This window comes from Pleurodeles waltl, chromosome 6 (assembly GCF_031143425.1).
Source record: "Pleurodeles waltl isolate 20211129_DDA chromosome 6, aPleWal1.hap1.20221129, whole genome shotgun sequence".
In the NCBI taxonomy this organism is placed as follows: Eukaryota; Metazoa; Chordata; class Amphibia; order Caudata; family Salamandridae; genus Pleurodeles; species Pleurodeles waltl.
The window spans coordinates 747,014,275-747,036,098 of record NC_090445.1 but is presented as its reverse complement, the minus strand read 5'-3'; positions in this window follow the sequence as shown (position 1 = coordinate 747,036,098).

Sequence of the window (21,824 nt, the reverse complement as noted above, 5' to 3'; positions counted from 1 at the left end):
GTGGGTAGGCCTAGCGCCCGCGACAGGAAACGCCCCAAAGCGCAACGTGGACACATCCAAATTTTTGGAAGAAAACAGAGGTGTTTTTTGCGAAGTGCCTACCTGTAGATTTTGGCCTCTAGCTCAGCCGGCACCGAGGGAAACCTACCAAACCTGTGCATTTCTGAAAACTAGAGACCTAGGGGAATCCAAGGAGGGGTGACTTGCGGGGCTCGGACCAGGTTCTGTCACCCAGAATCCTTTGCAAACCTCACAATTTGGCTAAAAAAACACATGTTCCTCACATTTCTGTGGCAGAAAGTTCGGGAATCTGAGAGGAGCCACAAATTTCCTTCCACCCAGCGTTCCCCCAAGTCTCCCGATAAAAATGATACCTCACTTGTGTGGGTAGGCCTAGCGCCCGCGACAGGAAACGCCCCAAAGCGCAACGTGGACACATCCAAATTTTTGGAAGAAAACAGAGGTGTTTTTTGCAAAGTGCCTACCTGTAGATTTTGGCCTCTAGCTCAGCCGGCACCGAGGGAAACCTACAAAACCTGTGCATTTCTGAAAACTAGAGACCTAGGGGAATCCAAGGAGGGGTGACTTGCGGGGCTCGGACCAGGTTCTGTTACCCAGAATCCTTTGCAAACCTAAAAATTTGGCTAAAAAAACACATGTTCCTCACATTTCTGTGGCAGAAAGTTCTGGAATCTGAGAGGAGCCACAAATTTCCGTCCACCCAGCGTTCCCCCAAGTCTCCCGATAAAAATGATACCTCACTTGTGTGGGTAGGCCTAGCGCCCGCGACAGGAAACGCCCCAAAGCGCAACGTGGACACATCCAAATTTTTGGAAGAAAACAGAGGTGTTTTTTGCGAAGTGCCTACCTGTAGATTTTGGCCTCTAGCTCAGCCGGCACCGAGGGAAACCTACCAAACCTGTGCATTTCTGAAAACTAGAGACCTAGGGGAATCCAAGGAGGGGTGACTTGCGGGGCTCGGACCAGGTTCTGTTACCCAGAATCCTTTGCAAACCTCAAAATTTGGCTAAAAAAACACATGCTCCGCACATTTCTGTGGCAGAAAGTTCGGGAATCTGAGAGGAGCCACAAATTTCCTTCCACCCAGCGTTGCCCCAAGTCTCCCGATAAAAATGATACCTCACTTGTGTGGGTAGGCCTAGCGCCCGCGACAGGAAACGCCCCAAAGCGCAACGTGGACACATCCAAATTTTTGGAAGAAAACAGAGGTGTTTTTTGCGAAGTGCCTACCTGTAGATTTTGGCCTCTAGCTCAGCTGGCACCTAGGGAAACCTACCAAACCTGTGCATTTCTGAAAACTAGAGACCTAGGGGAATCCAAGGAGGGGTGACTTGCGGGGCTTGGACCAGGTTCTGTTACCCAGAATCCTTTGCAAACCTCAAAATTTGGCTAAAAAAACACATGTTCCTCATATTTCTGTGGCAGAAAGTTCTGGAATCTGAGAGGAGCCACAAATTTCCTTCCACCCAGCATTCCCCCAAGTCTCCCGATAAAAATGATACCTCACTTGTGTGGGTAGGCCTAGCGCCCGCGACAGGAAACGCCCCAAAGCGCAACGTGGACACATCCAAATTTTTGGAAGAAAACAGAGGTGTTTTTTGCGAAGTGCCTACCTGTAGATTTTGGCCTCTAGCTCAGCCGGCACCGAGGGAAACCTACCAAACCTGTGCATTTCTGAAAACTAGAGACCTAGGGGAATCCAAGGAGGGTGACTTGCGGGGCTCGGACCAGGTTCTGTTACCCAGAATCCTTTGCAAACCTCACAATTTGGCTAAAAAAACACATGTTCCACACATTTCTGTGGCAGAAAGTTCGGGAATCTGAGAGGAGCCACAAATTTCCTTCCACCCAGCGTTCCCCCAAGTCTCCCGATAAAAATGATACCTCACTTGTGTGGGTAGGCCTAGCGCCCGCGACAGGAAACGCCCCAAAGCGCAACGTGGACACATCCACATTTTTGGAAGAAAACAGAGGTGTTTTTTGCAAAGTGCCTACCTGTAGATTTTGGCCTCTAGCTCAGCCGGCACCGAGGGAAACCTACAAAACCTGTGCATTTCTGAAAACTAGAGACCTAGGGGAATCCAAGGAGGGGTGACTTGCGGGGCTCGGACCAGGTTCTGTTACCCAGAATCCTTTGCAAACCTCAAAATTTGGCTAAAAAAACACATGTTCCTCACATTTCTGTGGCAGAAAGTTCTGGAATCTGAGAGGAGCCACAAATTTCCATCCACCCAGCGTTCCCCCAAGTCTCCCGATACAAATGATACCTCACTTGTGTGGGTAGGCCTAGTGCCCGCGACAGGAAACGCCCCAAAGCGCAACGTGGACACATCCAAATTTTTGGAAGAGAACAGAGGTGTTTTTTGCGAAGTGCCTACCTGTAGATTTTGGCCTCTAGCTCAGCCGGCACCTAGGGAAACTTACCAAACCTGTGCATTTCTGAAAACTAGAGACCTAGGGGAATCCAAGGAGGGGTGACTTGCGGGGCTCGGACCAGGTTCTGTTACCCAGAATCCTTTGCAAACCTCAAAATTTGGCTAAAAAAACACATGTTCCTCACATTTCTGTGGCAGAAAGTTCGGGAATCTGAGAGGAGCCACAAATTTCCTTCCACCCAGCGTTCCCCCAAGTCTCCCGATAAAAATGATACCTCACTTGTGTGGGTAGGCCTAGCGCCCGCGACAGGAAACGCCCCAAAGCGCAACGTGGACACATCCAAATTTTTGGAAGAAAACAGAGGTGTTTTTTGCGAAGTGCCTACCTGTAGATTTTGGCCTCTAGCTCAGCCGGCACCTAGGGAAACCTACCAAACCTGTGCATTTCTGAAAACTAGAGACCTAGGGGAATCCAAGGAGGGGTGACTTGCGGGGCTCGGACCAGGTTCTGTTACCCAGAATCCTTTGCAAACCTCAAAATTTGGCTAAAAAAACACATGTTCCTCACATTTCTGTGGCAGAAAGTTCTGGAATCTGAGAGGAGCCACAAATTTCCTTCCACCCAGCGTTCCCCGAAGTCTCCCGATAAAAATGATACCTCACTTGTGTGGGTAGGCCTAGCGCCCGCGACAGGAAACGCCCCAAAGCGCAACGTGGACACATCCAAATTTTTGGAAGAAAACAGAGGTGTTTTTTGCAAAGTGCCTACCTGTAGATTTTGGCCTCTAGCTCAGCCGGCACCGAGGGAAACCTACCAAACCTGTGCATTTCTGAAAACTAGAGACCTAGGGGAATCCAAGGAGGGGTGACTTGCGGGGCTCGGACCAGGTTCTGTTACCCAGAATCCTTTGCAAACCTCAAAATTTGGCTAAAAAAACACATGTTCCTCACATTTCTGTGGCAGAAAGTTCTGGAATCTGAGAGGAGCCACAAATTTCCTTCCACCCAGCGTTCCCCCAAGTCTCCCGATAAAAATGATACCTCACTTGTGTGGGTAGGCCTAGCGCCCGCGACAGGAAACGCCCCAAAGCGCAACGTGGACACATCCAAATTTTTGGAAGAAAACAGAGGTGTTTTTTGCGAAGTGCCTACCTGTAGATTTTGGCCTCTAGCTCAGCCGGCACCGAGGGAAACCTACCAAACCTGTGCATTTCTGAAAACTAGAGACCTAGGGGAATCCAAGGAGGGGTGACTTGCGGGGCTCGGACCAGGTTCTGTTACCCAGAATCCTTTGCAAACCTCAAAATTTGGCTAAAAAAACACATGTTCCTCAAATTTCTGTGGCAGAAAGTTCGGGAATCTGAGAGGAGCCACAAATTTCCTTCCACCCAGCGTTCCCCCAAGTCTCCCGATAAAAATTATACCTCACTTGTGTGGGTAGGCCTAGCGCCCGCGACAGGAAACGCCCCAAAGCGCAACGTGGACACATCCACATTTTTGGAAGAAAACAGAGGTGTTTTTTGCAAAGTGCCTACCTGTAGATTTTGGCCTCTAGCTCAGCCGGCACCGAGGGAAACCTACAAAACCTGTGCATTTCTGAAAACTAGAGACCTAGGGGAATCCAAGGAGAGGTGACTTGCAGGGCTCGGACCAGGTTCTGTTACCCAGAATCCTTTGCAAACCTCAAAATTTGGCTAAAAAAACACATGTTCCTCACATTTCTGTGGCAGAAAGTTCTGGAATCTGAGAGGAGCCACAAATTTCCATCCACCCAGCGTTCCCCCAAGTCTCCCGATACAAATGATACCTCACTTGTGTGGGTAGGCCTAGTGCCCGCGACAGGAAACGCCCCAAAGCGCAACGTGGACACATCCAAATTTTTGGAAGAGAACAGAGGTGTTTTTTGCGAAGTGCCTACCTGTAGATTTTGGCCTCTAGCTCAGCCGGCACCTAGGGAAACTTACCAAACCTGTGCATTTCTGAAAACTAGAGACCTAGGGGAATCCAAGGAGGGGTGACTTGCGGGGCTCGGACCAGGTTCTGTTACCCAGAATCCTTTGCAAACCTCAAAATTTGGCTAAAAAAACACATGTTCCTCACATTTCTGTGGCAGAAAGTTCGGGAATCTGAGAGGAGCCACAAATTTCCTTCCACCCAGCGTTCCCCCAAGTCTCCCGATAAAAATGATACCTCACTTGTGTGGGTAGGCCTAGCGCCCGCGACAGGAAACGCCCCAAAGCGCAACGTGGACACATCCAAATTTTTGGAAGAAAACAGAGGTGTTTTTTGCGAAGTGCCTACCTGTAGATTTTGGCCTCTAGCTCAGCCGGCACCTAGGGAAACCTACCAAACCTGTGCATTTCTGAAAACTAGAGACCTAGGGGAATCCAAGGAGGGGTGACTTGCGGGGCTCGGACCAGGTTCTGTTACCCAGAATCCTTTGCAAACCTCAAAATTTAGCTAAAAAAACACATGTTCCTCACATTTCTGTGGCAGAAAGTTCTGGAATCTGAGAGGAGCCACAAATTTCCTTCCACCCAGCGTTCCCCGAAGTCTCCCGATAAAAATGATACCTCACTTGTGTGGGTAGGCCTAGCGCCCGCGACAGGAAACGCCCCAAAGCGCAACGTGGACACATCCAAATTTTTGGAAGAAAACAGAGGTGTTTTTTGCGAAGTGCCTACCTGTAGATTTTGGCCTCTAGCTTAGCCGGCACCGAGGGAAACCTACCAAACCTGTGCATTTCTGAAAACTAGAGACCTAGGGGAATCCAAGGAGGGGTGACTTGCGGGGCTCGGACCCGGTTCTGTTACCCAGAATCCTTTGCAAACCTCAAAATTTGGCTAAAAAAACACATGTTCCTCACATTTCTGTGGCAGAAAGTTCTGGAATCTGAGAGGAGCCACAAATTTCCTTCCACCCAGCGTTCCCCCAAGTCTCCCGATAAAAATGATACCTCACTTGTGTGGGTAGGCCTAGCGCCCGCGACAGGAAACGCCCCAAAGCGCAACGTGGACACATCCAAATTTTTGGAAGAAAACAGAGGTGTTTTTTGCGAAGTGCCTACCTGTAGATTTTGGCCTCTAGCTCAGCCGGCACCGAGGGAAACCTACCAAACCTGTGCATTTCTGAAAACTAGAGACCTAGGGGAATCCAAGGAGGGGTGACTTGCGGGGCTCGGACCAGGTTCTGTTACCCAGAATCCTTTGCAAACCTCACAATTTGGCTAATAAAACACATGTTCCTCACATTTCTGTGGCAGAAAGTTCGGGAATCTGAGAGGAGCCACAAATTTCCTTCCACCCAGCGTTCCCCCAAGTCTCCCGATAAAAATGATACCTCACTTGTGTGGGTAGGCCTAGCGCCCGCGACAGGAAACGCCCCAAAGCGCAACGTGGACACATCCAAATTTTTGGAAGAAAACAGAGGTGTTTTTTGCGAAGTGCCTACCTGTAGATTTTGGCCTCTAGCTCAGCCGGCACCTAGGGAAACCTACCAAACCTGTGCATTTCTGAAAACTAGAGACCTAGGGGAATCCAAGGAGGGGTGACTTGCGGGGCTCGGACCAGGTTCTGTTACCCAGAATCCTTTGCAAACCTCAAAATTTAGCTAAAAAAACACATGTTCCTCACATTTCTGTGGCAGAAAGTTCTGGAATCTGAGAGGAGCCACAAATTTCCTTCCACCCAGCGTTCCCCGAAGTCTCCCGATAAAAATGATACCTCACTTGTGTGGGTAGGCCTAGCGCCCGCGACAGGAAACGCCCCAAAGCGCAACGTGGACACATCCAAATTTTTGGAAGAAAACAGAGGTGTTTTTTGCGAAGTGCCTACCTGTAGATTTTGGCCTCTAGCTTAGCCGGCACCGAGGGAAACCTACCAAACCTGTGCATTTCTGAAAACTAGAGACCTAGGGGAATCCAAGGAGGGGTGACTTGCGGGGCTCGGACCCGGTTCTGTTACCCAGAATCCTTTGCAAACCTCAAAATTTGGCTAAAAAAACACATGTTCCTCACATTTCTGTGGCAGAAAGTTCTGGAATCTGAGAGGAGCCACAAATTTCCTTCCACCCAGCGTTCCCCCAAGTCTCCCGATAAAAATGATACCTCACTTGTGTGGGTAGGCCTAGCGCCCGCGACAGGAAACGCCCCAAAGCGCAACGTGGACACATCCAAATTTTTGGAAGAAAACAGAGGTGTTTTTTGCGAAGTGCCTACCTGTAGATTTTGGCCTCTAGCTCAGCCGGCACCGAGGGAAACCTACCAAACCTGTGCATTTCTGAAAACTAGAGACCTAGGGGAATCCAAGGAGGGGTGACTTGCGGGGCTCGGACCAGGTTCTGTTACCCAGAATCCTTTGCAAACCTCACAATTTGGCTAATAAAACACATGTTCCTCACATTTCTGTGGCAGAAAGTTCGGGAATCTGAGAGGAGCCACAAATTTCCTTCCACCCAGCGTTCCCCCAAGTCTCCCGATAAAAATGATACCTCACTTGTGTGGGTAGGCCTAGCGCCCGCGACAGGAAACGCCCCAAAGCGCAACGTGGACACATCCAAATTTTTGGAAGAAAACAGAGGTGTTTTTTGCAAAGTGCCTACCTGTAGATTTTGGCCTCTAGCTCAGCCGGCACTGAGGGAAACCTACAAAACCTGTGCATTTCTGAAAACTAGAGACCTAGGGGAATCCAAGGAGGGGTGACTTGCGGGGCTCGGACCAGGTTCTGTTACCCAGAATCCTTTGCAAACCTCAAAATTTGGCTAAAAAAACACATGTTCCTCACATTTCTGTGGCAGAAAGTTCTGGAATCTGAGAGGAGCCACAAATTTCCATCCACCCAGCGTTCCCCCAAGTCTCCCGATAAAAATGATACCTCACTTGTGTGGGTAGGCCTAGCGCCCGCGACAGGAAACGCCCCAAAGCGCAACGTGGACACATCCAAATTTTTGGAAGAGAACAGAGGTGTTTTTTGGGAAGTGCCTACCTGTAGATTTTGGCCTCTAGCTCAGCCGGCACCTAGGGAAACTTACCAAACCTGTGCATTTCTGAAAACTAGAGACCTAGGGGAATCCAAGGAGGGGTGACTTGCGGGGCTCGGACCAGGTTCTGTTACCCAGAATCCTTTGCAAATCTCAAAATTTGGCTAAAAAAACACATGTTCCTCACATTTCTGTGGCAGAAAGTTCGGGAATCTGAGAGGAGCCACAAATTTCCTTCCACCCAGCGTTCCCCCAAGTCTCCCGATAAAAATGATACCTCACTTGTGTGGGTAGGCCTAGCGCCCGCGACAGGAAACGCCCCAAAGCGCAACGTGGACACATCCAAATTTTTGGAAGAAAACAGAGTTTTTTGCGAAGTGCCTACCTGTAGATTTTGGCCTCTAGCTCAGCCGGCACCTAGGGAAACCTACCAAACCTGTGCATTTCTGAAAACTAGAGACCTAGGGGAATCCAAGGAGGGGTGACTTGAGGGGCTCGGACCAGGTTCTGTTACCCAGAATCCTTTGCAAACCTCAAAATTTGGCTAAAAAAACACATGTTCCTCACATTTCTGTGGCAGAAAGTTCTGGAATCTGAGAGGAGCCACAAATTTCCTTCCACCCAGCGTTCCCCCAAGTCTCCCGATAAAAATGATACCTCACTTGTGTGGGTAGGCCTAGCGCCCGCGACAGGAAACGCCCCAAAGCGCAACGTGGACACATCCAAATTTTTGGAAGAAAACAGAGGTGTTTTTTGCGAAGTGCCTACCTGTAGATTTTGGCCTCTAGCTCAGCCGGCACCGAGGGAAACCTACCAAACCTGTGCATTTCTGAAAACTAGAGACCTAGGGGAATCCAAGGAGGGGTGACTTGCGGGGCTCGGACCAGGTTCTGTTACCCAGAATCCTTTGCAAACCTCACAATTTGGCTAATAAAACACATGTTCCTCACATTTCTGTGGCAGAAAGTTCGGGAATCTGAGAGGAGCCACAAATTTCCTTCCACCCAGCGTTCCCCCAAGTCTCCCGATAAAAATGATACCTCACTTGTGTGGGTAGGCCTAGCGCCCGCGACAGGAAACGCCCCAAAGCGCAACGTGGACACATCCAAATTTTTGGAAGAAAACAGAGGTGTTTTTTGCAAAGTGCCTACCTGTAGATTTTGGCCTCTAGCTCAGCCGGCACTGAGGGAAACCTACAAAACCTGTGCATTTCTGAAAACTAGAGACCTAGGGGAATCCAAGGAGGGGTGACTTGCGGGGCTCGGACCAGGTTCTGTTACCCAGAATCCTTTGCAAACCTCAAAATTTGGCTAAAAAAACACATGTTCCTCACATTTCTGTGGCAGAAAGTTCTGGAATCTGAGAGGAGCCACAAATTTCCATCCACCCAGCGTTCCCCCAAGTCTCCCGATAAAAATGATACCTCACTTGTGTGGGTAGGCCTAGCGCCCGCGACAGGAAACGCCCCAAAGCGCAACGTGGACACATCCAAATTTTTGGAAGAGAACAGAGGTGTTTTTTGGGAAGTGCCTACCTGTAGATTTTGGCCTCTAGCTCAGCCGGCACCTAGGGAAACTTACCAAACCTGTGCATTTCTGAAAACTAGAGACCTAGGGGAATCCAAGGAGGGGTGACTTGCGGGGCTCGGACCAGGTTCTGTTACCCAGAATCCTTTGCAAATCTCAAAATTTGGCTAAAAAAACACATGTTCCTCACATTTCTGTGGCAGAAAGTTCGGGAATCTGAGAGGAGCCACAAATTTCCTTCCACCCAGCGTTCCCCCAAGTCTCCCGATAAAAATGATACCTCACTTGTGTGGGTAGGCCTAGCGCCCGCGACAGGAAACGCCCCAAAGCGCAACGTGGACACATCCAAATTTTTGGAAGAAAACAGAGTTTTTTGCGAAGTGCCTACCTGTAGATTTTGGCCTCTAGCTCAGCCGGCACCTAGGGAAACCTACCAAACCTGTGCATTTCTGAAAACTAGAGACCTAGGGGAATCCAAGGAGGGGTGACTTGAGGGGCTCGGACCAGGTTCTGTTACCCAGAATCCTTTGCAAACCTCAAAATTTGGCTAAAAAAACACATGTTCCTCACATTTCTGTGGCAGAAAGTTCTGGAATCTGAGAGGAGCCACAAATTTCCTTCCACCCAGCGTTCCCCCAAGTCTCCCGATAAAAATGATACCTCACTTGTGTGGGTAGGCCTAGCGCCCGCGACAGGAAACGCCCCAAAGCGCAACGTGGACACATCCAAATTTTTGGAAGAAAACAGAGGTGTTTTTTGCGAAGTGCCTACCTGTAGATTTTGGCCTCTAGCTCAGCCGGCACAGAGGGAAACCTACCAAACCTGTGCATTTCTGAAAACTAGAGACCTAGGGGAATCCAAGGAGGGGTGACTTGCGGGGCTCGGACCAGGTTCTGTTACCCAGAATCCTTTGCAAACCTCAAAATTTGGCTAAAAAAACACATGTTCCTCACATTTCTGTGGCAGAAAGTTCTGGAATCTGAGAGGAGCCACAAATTTCCTTCCACCCAGCATTCCCCCAAGTCTCCCGATAAAAATGATACCTCACTTGTGTGGGTAGGCCTAGCGCCCGCGACAGGAAACGCCCCAAAGTGCAACGTGGACACATCCAAATTTTTCGAAGAAAACAGAGGTGTTTTTTGCGAAGTGCCTACCTGTAGATTTTGGCCTCTAGCTCAGCCGGCACCGAGGGAAACCTACCAAACCTGTGCATTTCTGAAAACTAGAGACCTAGGGGAATCCAAGGAGGGGTGACTTGCGGGGCTCGGACCAGGTTCTGTTACCCAGAATCCTTTGCAAACCTCAAAATTTGGCTAAAAAAACACATGTTCCTCACATTTCTGTGGCAGAAAGTTCTGGAATCTGAGAGGAGCCACAAATTTCCTTCCACCCAGCGTTCCCCCAAGTCTCCCGATAAAAATGATACCTCACTTGTGTGGGTAGGCCTAGCGCCCGCGACAGGAAACGCCCCAAAGCGCAACGTGGACACATCCAAATTTTTGGAAGAAAACAGAGGTGTTTTTTGCGAAGTGCCTACCTGTAGATTTTGGCCTCTAGCTCAGCCGGCACCAAGGGAAACCTACCAAACCTGTGCATTTCTGAAAACTAGAGACCTAGGGGAATCCAAGGAGGGGTGACTTGCGGGGCTCGGACCAGGTTCTGTTACCCAGAATCCTTTGCAAACCTCAAAATTTGGCTAAAAAAACACATGTTCCTCACATTTCTGTGGCAGAAAGTTCTGGAATCTGAGAGGAGCCACAAATTTCCTTCCACCCAGCGTTCCCCCAAGTCTCCCGATAAAAATGATACCTCACTTGTGTGGGTAGGCCTAGCGCCCGCGACAGGAAACGCCCCAAAGCGCAACGTGGACACATCCACATTTTTGGAAGAAAACAGAGGTGTTTTTTGCGAAGTGCCTACCTGTAGATTTTGGCCTCTAGCTCAGCCGGCACCGAGGGAAACCTACCAAACCTGTGCATTTCTGAAAACTAGAGACCTAGGGGAATCCAAGGAGGGGTGACTTGCGGGGCTCGGACCAGGTTCTGTTACCCAGAATCCTTTGCAAACCTCAAAATTTGGCTAAAAAAACACATGTTCCTCACATTTCTGTGGCAGAAAGTTCTGGAATCTGAGAGGAGCCACAAATTTCCTTCCACCCAGCGTTCCCCCAAGTCTCCCGATAAAAATGATACCTCACTTGTGTGGGTAGGCCTAGCGCCCGCGACAGGAAACGCCCCAAAGCGCAACGTGGACACATCCAAATTTTTGGAAGAAAACAGAGGTGTTTTTTGCGAAGTGCCTACCTGTAGATTTTGGCCTCTAGCTCAGCCGGCACCGAGGGAAACCTACCAAACCTGTGCATTTCTGAAAACTAGAGACCTAGGGGAATCCAAGGAGGGGTGACTTGCGGGGCTCGGACCAGGTTCTGTTACCCAGAATCCTTTGCAAACCTCACAATTTGGCTAATAAAACACATGTTCCTCACATTTCTGTGGCAGAAAGTTCGGGAATCTGAGAGGAGCCACAAATTTCCTTCCACCCAGCGTTCCCCCAAGTCTCCCGATAAAAATGATACCTCACTTGTGTGGGTAGGCCTAGCGCCCGCGACAGGAAACGCCCCAAAGCGCAACGTGGACACATCCAAATTTTTGGAAGAAAACAGAGGTGTTTTTTGCAAAGTGCCTACCTGTAGATTTTGGCCTCTAGCTCAGCCGGCACTGAGGGAAACCTACAAAACCTGTGCATTTCTGAAAACTAGAGACCTAGGGGAATCCAAGGAGGGGTGACTTGCGGGGCTCGGACCAGGTTCTGTTACCCAGAATCCTTTGCAAACCTCAAAATTTGGCTAAAAAAACACATGTTCCTCACATTTCTGTGGCAGAAAGTTCTGGAATCTGAGAGGAGCCACAAATTTCCATCCACCCAGCGTTCCCCCAAGTCTCCCGATAAAAATGATACCTCACTTGTGTGGGTAGGCCTAGCGCCCGCGACAGGAAACGCCCCAAAGCGCAACGTGGACACATCCAAATTTTTGGAAGAGAACAGAGGTGTTTTTTGGGAAGTGCCTACCTGTAGATCTTGGCCTCTAGCTCAGCCGGCACCTAGGGAAACTTACCAAACCTGTGCATTTCTGAAAACTAGAGACCTAGGGGAATCCAAGGAGGGGTGACTTGCGGGGCTCGGACCAGGTTCTGTTACCCAGAATCCTTTGCAAATCTCAAAATTTGGCTAAAAAAACACATGTTCCTCACATTTCTGTGGCAGAAAGTTCGGGAATCTGAGAGGAGCCACAAATTTCCTTCCACCCAGCGTTCCCCCAAGTCTCCCGATAAAAATGATACCTCACTTGTGTGGGTAGGCCTGGCGCCCGCGACAGGAAACGCCCCAAAGCGCAACGTGGACACATCCAAATTTTTGGAAGAAAACAGAGTTTTTTGCGAAGTGCCTACCTGTAGATTTTGGCCTCTAGCTCAGCCGGCACCTAGGGAAACCTACCAAACCTGTGCATTTCTGAAAACTAGAGACCTAGGGGAATCCAAGGAGGGGTGACTTGAGGGGCTCGGACCAGGTTCTGTTACCCAGAATCCTTTGCAAACCTCAAAATTTGGCTAAAAAAACACATGTTCCTCACATTTCTGTGGCAGAAAGTTCTGGAATCTGAGAGGAGCCACAAATTTCCTTCCACCCAGCGTTCCCCCAAGTCTCCCGATAAAAATGATACCTCACTTGTGTGGGTAGGCCTAGCGCCCGCGACAGGAAACGCCCCAAAGCGCAACGTGGACACATCCAAATTTTTGGAAGAAAACAGAGGTGTTTTTTGCGAAGTGCCTACCTGTAGATTTTGGCCTCTAGCTCAGCCGGCACAGAGGGAAACCTACCAAACCTGTGCATTTCTGAAAACTAGAGACCTAGGGGAATCCAAGGAGGGGTGACTTGCGGGGCTCGGACCAGGTTCTGTTACCCAGAATCCTTTGCAAACCTCAAAATTTGGCTAAAAAAACACATGTTCCTCACATTTCTGTGGCAGAAAGTTCTGGAATCTGAGAGGAGCCACAAATTTCCTTCCACCCAGCATTCCCCCAAGTCTCCCGATAAAAATGATACCTCACTTGTGTGGGTAGGCCTAGCGCCCGCGACAGGAAACGCCCCAAAGTGCAACGTGGACACATCCAAATTTTTCGAAGAAAACAGAGGTGTTTTTTGCGAAGTGCCTACCTGTAGATTTTGGCCTCTAGCTCAGCCGGCACCGAGGGAAACCTACCAAACCTGTGCATTTCTGAAAACTAGAGACCTAGGGGAATCCAAGGAGGGGTGACTTGCGGGGCTCGGACCAGGTTCTGTTACCCAGAATCCTTTGCAAACCTCAAAATTTGGCTAAAAAAACACATGTTCCTCACATTTCTGTGGCAGAAAGTTCTGGAATCTGAGAGGAGCCACAAATTTCCTTCCACCCAGCGTTCCCCCAAGTCTCCCGATAAAAATGATACCTCACTTGTGTGGGTAGGCCTAGCGCCCGCGACAGGAAACGCCCCAAAGCGCAACGTGGACACATCCAAATTTTTGGAAGAAAACAGAGGTGTTTTTTGCGAAGTGCCTACCTGTAGATTTTGGCCTCTAGCTCAGCCGGCACCAAGGGAAACCTACCAAACCTGTGCATTTCTGAAAACTAGAGACCTAGGGGAATCCAAGGAGGGGTGACTTGCGGGGCTCGGACCAGGTTCTGTTACCCAGAATCCTTTGCAAACCTCAAAATTTGGCTAAAAAAACACATGTTCCTCACATTTCTGTGGCAGAAAGTTCTGGAATCTGAGAGGAGCCACAAATTTCCTTCCACCCAGCGTTCCCCCAAGTCTCCCGATAAAAATGATACCTCACTTGTGTGGGTAGGCCTAGCGCCCGCGACAGGAAACGCCCCAAAGCGCAACGTGGACACATCCAAATTTTTGGAAGAAAACAGAGGTGTTTTTTGCGAAGTGCCTACCTGTAGATTTTGGCCTCTAGCTCAGCCGGCACCGAGGGAAACCTACCAAACCTGTGCATTTCTGAAAACTAGAGACCTAGGGGAATCCAAGGAGGGGTGACTTGCGGGGCTCGGACCAGGTTCTGTTACCCAGAATCCTTTGCAAACCTCAAAATTTGGCTAAAAAAACACATGTTCCTCACATTTCTGTGGCAGAAAGTTCTGGAATCTGAGAGGAGCCACAAATTTCCTTCCACCCAGCGTTCCCCCAAGTCTCCCGATAAAAATGATACCTCACTTGTGTGGGTAGGCCTAGCGCCCGCGACAGGAAACGCCCCAAAGCGCAACGTGGACACATCCAAATTTTTGGAAGAAAACAGAGGTGTTTTTTGCGAAGTGCCTACCTGTAGATTTTGGCCTCTAGCTCAGCCGGCACCGAGGGAAACCTACCAAACCTGTGCATTTCTGAAAACTAGAGACCTAGGGGAATCCAAGGAGGGGTGACTTGCGGGGCTCGGACCAGGTTCTGTTACCCAGAATCCTTTGCAAACCTCAAAATTTGGCTAAAAAAACACATGTTCCTCAAATTTCTGTGGCAGAAAGTTCGGGAATCTGAGAGGAGCCACAAATTTCCTTCCACCCAGCGTTCCCCCAAGTCTCCCGATAAAAATGATACCTCACTTGTGTGGGTAGGCCTAGCGCCCGCGACAGGAAACGCCCCAAAGCGCAACGTGGACACATCCACATTTTTGGAAGAAAACAGAGGTGTTTTTTGCAAAGTGCCTACCTGTAGATTTTGGCCTCTAGCTCAGCCGGCACCGAGGGAAACCTACAAAACCTGTGCATTTCTGAAAACTAGAGACCTAGGGGAATCCAAGGAGGGGTGACTTGCGGGGCTCGGACCAGGTTCTGTTACCCAGAATCCTTTGCAAACCTCAAAATTTGGCTAAAAAAACACATGTTCCTCACATTTCTGTGGCAGAAAGTTCTGGAATCTGAGAGGAGCCACAAATTTCCATCCACCCAGCGTTCCCCCAAGTCTCCCGATACAAATGATACCTCACTTGTGTGGGTAGGCCTAGTGCCCGCGACAGGAAACGCCCCAAAGCGCAACGTGGACACATCCAAATTTTTGGAAGAGAACAGAGGTGTTTTTTGCGAAGTGCCTACCTGTAGATTTTGGCCTCTAGCTCAGCCGGCACCTAGGGAAACTTACCAAACCTGTGCATTTCTGAAAACTAGAGACCTAGGGGAATCCAAGGAGGGGTGACTTGCGGGGCTCGGACCAGGTTCTGTTACCCAGAATCCTTTGCAAACCTCAAAATTTGGCTAAAAAAACACATGTTCCTCACATTTCTGTGGCAGAAAGTTCGGGAATCTGAGAGGAGCCACAAATTTCCTTCCACCCAGCGTTCCCCCAAGTCTCCCGATAAAAATGATACCTCACTTGTGTGGGTAGGCCTAGCGCCCGCGACAGGAAACGCCCCAAAGCGCAACGTGGACACATCCAAATTTTTGGAAGAAAACAGAGGTGTTTTTTGCGAAGTGCCTACCTGTAGATTTTGGCCTCTAGCTCAGCCGGCACCTAGGGAAACCTACCAAACCTGTGCATTTCTGAAAACTAGAGACCTAGGGGAATCCAAGGAGGGGTGACTTGCGGGGCTCGGACCAGGTTCTGTTACCCAGAATCCTTTGCAAACCTCAAAATCTGGCTAAAAAAACACATGTTCCTCACATTTCTGTGGCAGAAAGTTCTGGAATCTGAGAGGAGCCACAAATTTCCTTCCACCCAGCGTTCCCCGAAGTCTCCCGATAAAAATGATACCTCACTTGTGTGGGTAGGCCTAGCGCCCGCGACAGGAAACGCCCCAAAGCGCAACGTGGACACATCCAAATTTTTGGAAGAAAACAGAGGTGTTTTTTGCGAAGTGCCTACCTGTAGATTTTGGCCTCTAGCTCAGCCGGCACCGAGGGAAACCTACCAAACCTGTGCATTTCTGAAAACTAGAGACCTAGGGGAATCCAAGGAGGGGTGACTTGCGTGGCTCGGACCCGGTTCTGTTACCCAGAATCCTTTGCAAACCTCAAAATTTGGCTAAAAAAACACATGTTCCTCACATTTCTGTGGCAGAAAGTTCTGGAATCTGAGAGGAGCCACAAATTTCCTTCCACCCAGCGTTCCCCCAAGTCTCCCGATAAAAATGATACCTCACTTGTGTGGGTAGGCCTAGCGCCCGCGACAGGAAACGCCCCAAAGCGCAACGTGGACACATCCAAATTTTTGGAAGAAAACAGAGGTGTTTTTTGCGAAGTGCCTACCTGTAGATTTTGGCCTCTAGCTCAGCCGGCACCGAGGGAAACCTACCAAACCTGTGCATTTCTGAAAACTAGAGACCTAGGGGAATCCAAGGAGGGGTGACTTGCGGGGCTCGGACCAGGTTCTGTTACCCAGAATCCTTTGCAAACCTCACAATTTGGCTAATAAAACACATGTTCCTCACATTTCTGTGGCAGAAAGTTCGGGAATCTGAGAGGAGCCACAAATTTCCTTCCACCCAGCGTTCCCCCAAGTCTCCCGATAAAAATGATACCTCACTTGTGTGGGTAGGCCTAGCGCCCGCGACAGGAAACGCCCCAAAGCGCAACGTGGACACATCCAAATTTTTGGAAGAAAACAGAGGTGTTTTTTGCAAAGTGCCTACCTGTAGATTTTGGCCTCTAGCTCAGCCGGCACCGAGGGAAACCTACAAAACCTGTGCATTTCTGAAAACTAAAGACCTAGGGGAATCCAAGGAGGGGTGACTTGCGGGGCTCGGACCAGGTTCTGTTACCCAGAATCCTTTGCAAACCTCAAAATTTGGCTAAAAAAACACATGTTCCTCACATTTCTGTGGCAGAAAGTTCTGGAATCTGAGAGGAGCCACAAATTTCCATCCACCCAGCATTCCCCCAAGTCTCCCGATAAAAATGATACCTCACTTGTGTGGGTAGGCCTAGCGCCCGCGACAGGAAACGCCCCAAAGTGCAACGTGGACACATCCAAATTTTTCGAAGAAAACAGAGGTGTTTTTTGCGAAGTGCCTACCTGTAGATTTTGGCCTCTAGCTCAGCCGGCACCGAGGGAAACCTACCAAACCTGTGCATTTCTGAAAACTAGAGACCTAGGGGAATCCAAGGAGGGGTGACTTGCGGGGCTCGGACCAGGTTCTGTTACCCAGAATCCTTTGCAAACCTCAAAATTTGGCTAAAAAAACACATGTTCCTCACATTTCTGTGGCAGAAAGTTCTGGAATCTGAGAGGAGCCACAAATTTCCTTCCACCCAGCGTTCCCCCAAGTCTCCCGATAAAAATGATACCTCACTTGTGTGGGTAGGCCTAGTGCCCGCGACAGGAAACGCCCCAAAGCGCAACGTGGACACATCCAAATTTTTGGAAGAAAACAGAGGTGTTTTTTGCGAAGTGCCTACCTGTAGATTTTGGCCTCTAGCTCAGCCGGCACCGAGGGAAACCTACCAAACCTGTGCATTTCTGAAAACTAGAGACCTAGGGGAATCCAAGGAGGGGTGACTTGCGGGGCTCGGACCCGGTTCTGTTACCCAGAATCCTTTGCAAACCTCAAAATTTGGCTAAAAAAACACATGTTCCTCACATTTCTGTGGCAGAAAGTTCTGGAATCTGAGAGGAGCCACAAATTTCCTTCCACCCAGCGTTCCCCCAAGTCTCCCGATAAAAATGATACCTCACTTGTGTGGGTAGGCCTAGCGCCCGCGACAGGAAACGCCCCAAAGCGCAACGTGGACACATCCAAATTTTTGGAAGAAAACAGAGGTGTTTTTTGCGAAGTGCCTACCTGTAGATTTTGGCCTCTAGCTCAGCCGGCACCGAGGGAAACCTACCAAACCTGTGCATTTCTGAAAACTAGAGACCTAGGGGAATCCAAGGAGGGGTGACTTGCGGGGCTCGGACCAGGTTCTGTTACCCAGAATCCTTTGCAAACCTCAAAATTTGGCTAAAAAAACACATGTTCCTCACATTTCTGTGGCAGAAAGTTCTGGAATCTGAGAGGAGCCACAAATTTCCTTCCACCCAGCGTTCCCCCAAGTCTCCCGATAAAAATGATACCTCACTTGTGTGGGTAGGCCTAGTGCCCGCGACAGGAAACGCCCCAAAGCGCAACGTGGACACATCCAAATTTTTGGAAGAAAACAGAGGTGTTTTTTGCAAAGTGCCTACCTGTAGATTTTGGCCTCTAGCTCAGCCGGCACCGAGGGAAACCTACAAAACCTGTGCATTTCTGAAAACTAAAGACCTAGGGGAATCCAAGGAGGGGTGACTTGCGGGGCTCGGACCAGGTTCTGTTACCCAGAATCCTTTGCAAACCTCAAAATTTGGCTAAAAAAACACATGTTCCTCACATTTCTGTGGCAGAAAGTTCTGGAATCTGAGAGGAGCCACAAATTTCCATCCACCCAGCATTCCCCCAAGTCTCCCGATAAAAATGATACCTCACTTGTGTGGGTAGGCCTAGCGCCCGCGACAGGAAACGCCCCAAAGTGCAACGTGGACACATCCAAATTTTTCGAAGAAAACAGAGGTGTTTTTTGCGAAGTGCCTACCTGTAGATTTTGGCCTCTAGCTCAGCCGGCACCGAGGGAAACCTACCAAACCTGTGCATTTCTGAAAACTAGAGACCTAGGGGAATCCAAGGAGGGGTGACTTGCGGGGCTCGGACCAGGTTCTGTTACCCAGAATCCTTTGCAAACCTCAAAATTTGGCTAAAAAAACACATGTTCCTCACATTTCTGTGGCAGAAAGTTCTGGAATCTGAGAGGAGCCACAAATTTCCTTCCACCCAGCGTTCCCCCAAGTCTCCCGATAAAAATGATACCTCACTTGTGTGGGTAGGCCTAGTGCCCGCGACAGGAAACGCCCCAAAGCGCAACGTGGACACATCCAAATTTTTGGAAGAAAACAGAGGTGTTTTTTGCGAAGTGCCTACCTGTAGATTTTGGCCTCTAGCTCAGCCGGCACCGAGGGAAACCTACCAAACCTGTGCATTTCTGAAAACTAGAGACCTAGGGGAATCCAAGGAGGGGTGACTTGCGGGGCTCGGACCCGGTTCTGTTACCCAGAATCCTTTGCAAACCTCAAAATTTGGCTAAAAAAACACATGTTCCTCACATTTCTGTGGCAGAAAGTTCTGGAATCTGAGAGGAGCCACAAATTTCCTTCCACCCAGCGTTCCCCCAAGTCTCCCGATAAAAATGATACCTCACTTGTGTGGGTAGGCCTAGCGCCCGCGACAGGAAACGCCCCAAAGCGCAACGTGGACACATCCAAATTTTTGGAAGAAAACAGAGGTGTTTTTTGCGAAGTGCCTACCTGTAGATTTTGGCCTCTAGCTCAGCCGGCACCGAGGGAAACCTACCAAACCTGTGCATTTCTGAAAACTAGAGACCTAGGGGAATCCAAGGAGGGGTGACTTGCGGGGCTCGGACCAGGTTCTGTTACCCAGAATCCTTTGCAAACCTCACAATTTGGCTAATAAAACACATGTTCCTCACATTTCTGTGGCAGAAAGTTCGGGAATCTGAGAGGAGCCACAAATTTCCTTCCACCCAGCGTTCCCCCAAGTCTCCCGATAAAAATGATACCTCACTTGTGTGGGTAGGCCTAGCGCCCGCGACAGGAAACGCCCCAAAGCGCAACGTGGACACATCCAAATTTTTGGAAGAAAACAGAGGTGTTTTTTGCAAAGTGCCTACCTGTAGATTTTGGCCTCTAGCTCAGCCGGCACCGAGGGAAACCTACAAAACCTGTGCATTTCTGAAAACTAGAGACCTAGGGGAATCCAAGGAGGGGTGACTTGCGGGGCTCGGACCAGGTTCTGTTACCCAGAATCCTTTGCAAACCTCAAAATTTGGCTAAAAAAACACATGTTCCTCACATTTCTGTGGCAGAAAGTTCTGGAATCTGAGAGGAGCCACAAATTTCCATCCACCCAGCGTTCCCCCAAGTCTCCCGATAAAAATGATACCTCACTTGTGTGGGTAGGCCTAGCGCCCGCGACAGGAAACGCCCCAAAGCGCAACGTGGACACATCCAAATTTTTGGAAGAGAACAGAGGTGTTTTTTGCGAAGTGCCTACCTGTAGATTTTGGCCTCTAGCTCAGCCGGCACCTAGGGAAACTTACCAAACCTGTGCATTTCTGAAAACTAGAGACCTAGGGGAATCCAAGGAGGGGTGACTTGCGGGGCTCGGACCAGGTTCTGTTACCCAGAATCCTTTGCAAATCTCAAAATTTGGCTAAAAAAACACATGTTCCTCACATTTCTGTGGCAGAAAGTTCGGGAATCTGAGAGGAGCCACAAATTTCCTTCCACCCAGCGTTCCCCCAAGTCTCCCGATAAAAATGATACCTCACTTGTGTGGGTAGGCCTAGCGCCCGCGACAGGAAACGCCCCAAAGCGCAACGTGGACACATCCAAATTTTTGGAAGAAAACAGAGTTTTTTGCGAAGTGCCTACCTGTAGATTTTGGCCTCTAGCTCAGCCGGCACCTAGGGAAACCTACCAAACCTGTGCATTTCTGAAAACTAGAGACCTAGGGGAATCCAAGGAGGGGTGACTTGAGGGGCTCGGACCAGGTTCTGTTACCCAGAATCCTTTGCAAACCTCAAAATTTGGCTAAAAAAACACATGTTCCTCACATTTCTGTGGCAGAAAGTTCTGGAATCTGAGAGGAGCCACAAATTTCCTTCCACCCAGCGTTCCCCCAAGTCTCCCGATAAAAATGATACCTCACTTGTGTGGGTAGGCCTAGCGCCCGCGACAGGAAACGCCCCAAAGCGCAACGTGGACACATCCAAATTTTTGGAAGAAAACAGAGGTGTTTTTTGCGAAGTGCCTACCTGTAGATTTTGGCCTCTAGCTCAGCCGGCACCGAGGGAAACCTACCAAACCTGTGCATTTCTGAAAACTAGAGACCTAGGGGAATCCAAGGAGGGGTGACTTGCGGGGCTCGGACCAGGTTCTGTTACCCAGAATCCTTTGCAAACCTCAAAATTTGGCTAAAAAAACACATGTTCCTCACATTTCTGTGGCAGAAAGTTCTGGAATCTGAGAGGAGCCACAAATTTCCTTCCACCCAGCATTCCCCCAAGTCTCCCGATAAAAATGATACCTCACTTGTGTGGGTAGGCCTAGCGCCCGCGACAGGAAACGCCCCAAAGTGCAACGTGGACACATCCAAATTTTTCGAAGAAAACAGAGGTGTTTTTTGCGAAGTGCCTACCTGTAGATTTTGGCCTCTAGCTCAGCCGGCACCGAGGGAAACCTACCAAACCTGTGCATTTCTGAAAACTAGAGACCTAGGGGAATCCAAGGAGGGGAGACTTGCGGGGCTCGGACCAGGTTCTGTTACCCAGAATCCTTTGCAAACCTCAAAATTTGGCTAAAAAAACACATGTTCCTCACATTTCTGTGGCAGAAAGTTCTGGAATCTGAGAGGAGCCACAAATTTCCTTCCACCCAGCGTTGCCCCAAGTCTCCCGATAAAAATGATACCTCACTTGTGTGGGTAGGCCTAGCGCCCGCGACAGGAAACGCCCCAAAGCGCAACGTGGACACATCCAAATTTTTGGAAGAAAACAGAGGTGTTTTTTGCGAAGTGCCTACCTGTAGATTTTGGCCTCTAGCTCAGCCGGAACCGAGGGAAACCTACCAAACCTGTGCATTTCTGAAAACTAGAGACCTAGGGGAATCCAAGGAGGGGTGACTTGCGGGGCTCGGACCAGGTTCTGTTACCCAGAATCCTTTGCAAACCTCAAAATTTGGCTAAAAAAACACATGTTCCTCACATTTCTGTGGCAGAAAGTTCTGGAATCTGAGAGGAGCCACAAATTTCCTTCCACCCAGCGTTCCCCCAAGTCTCCCGATAAAAATGATACCTCACTTGTGTGGGT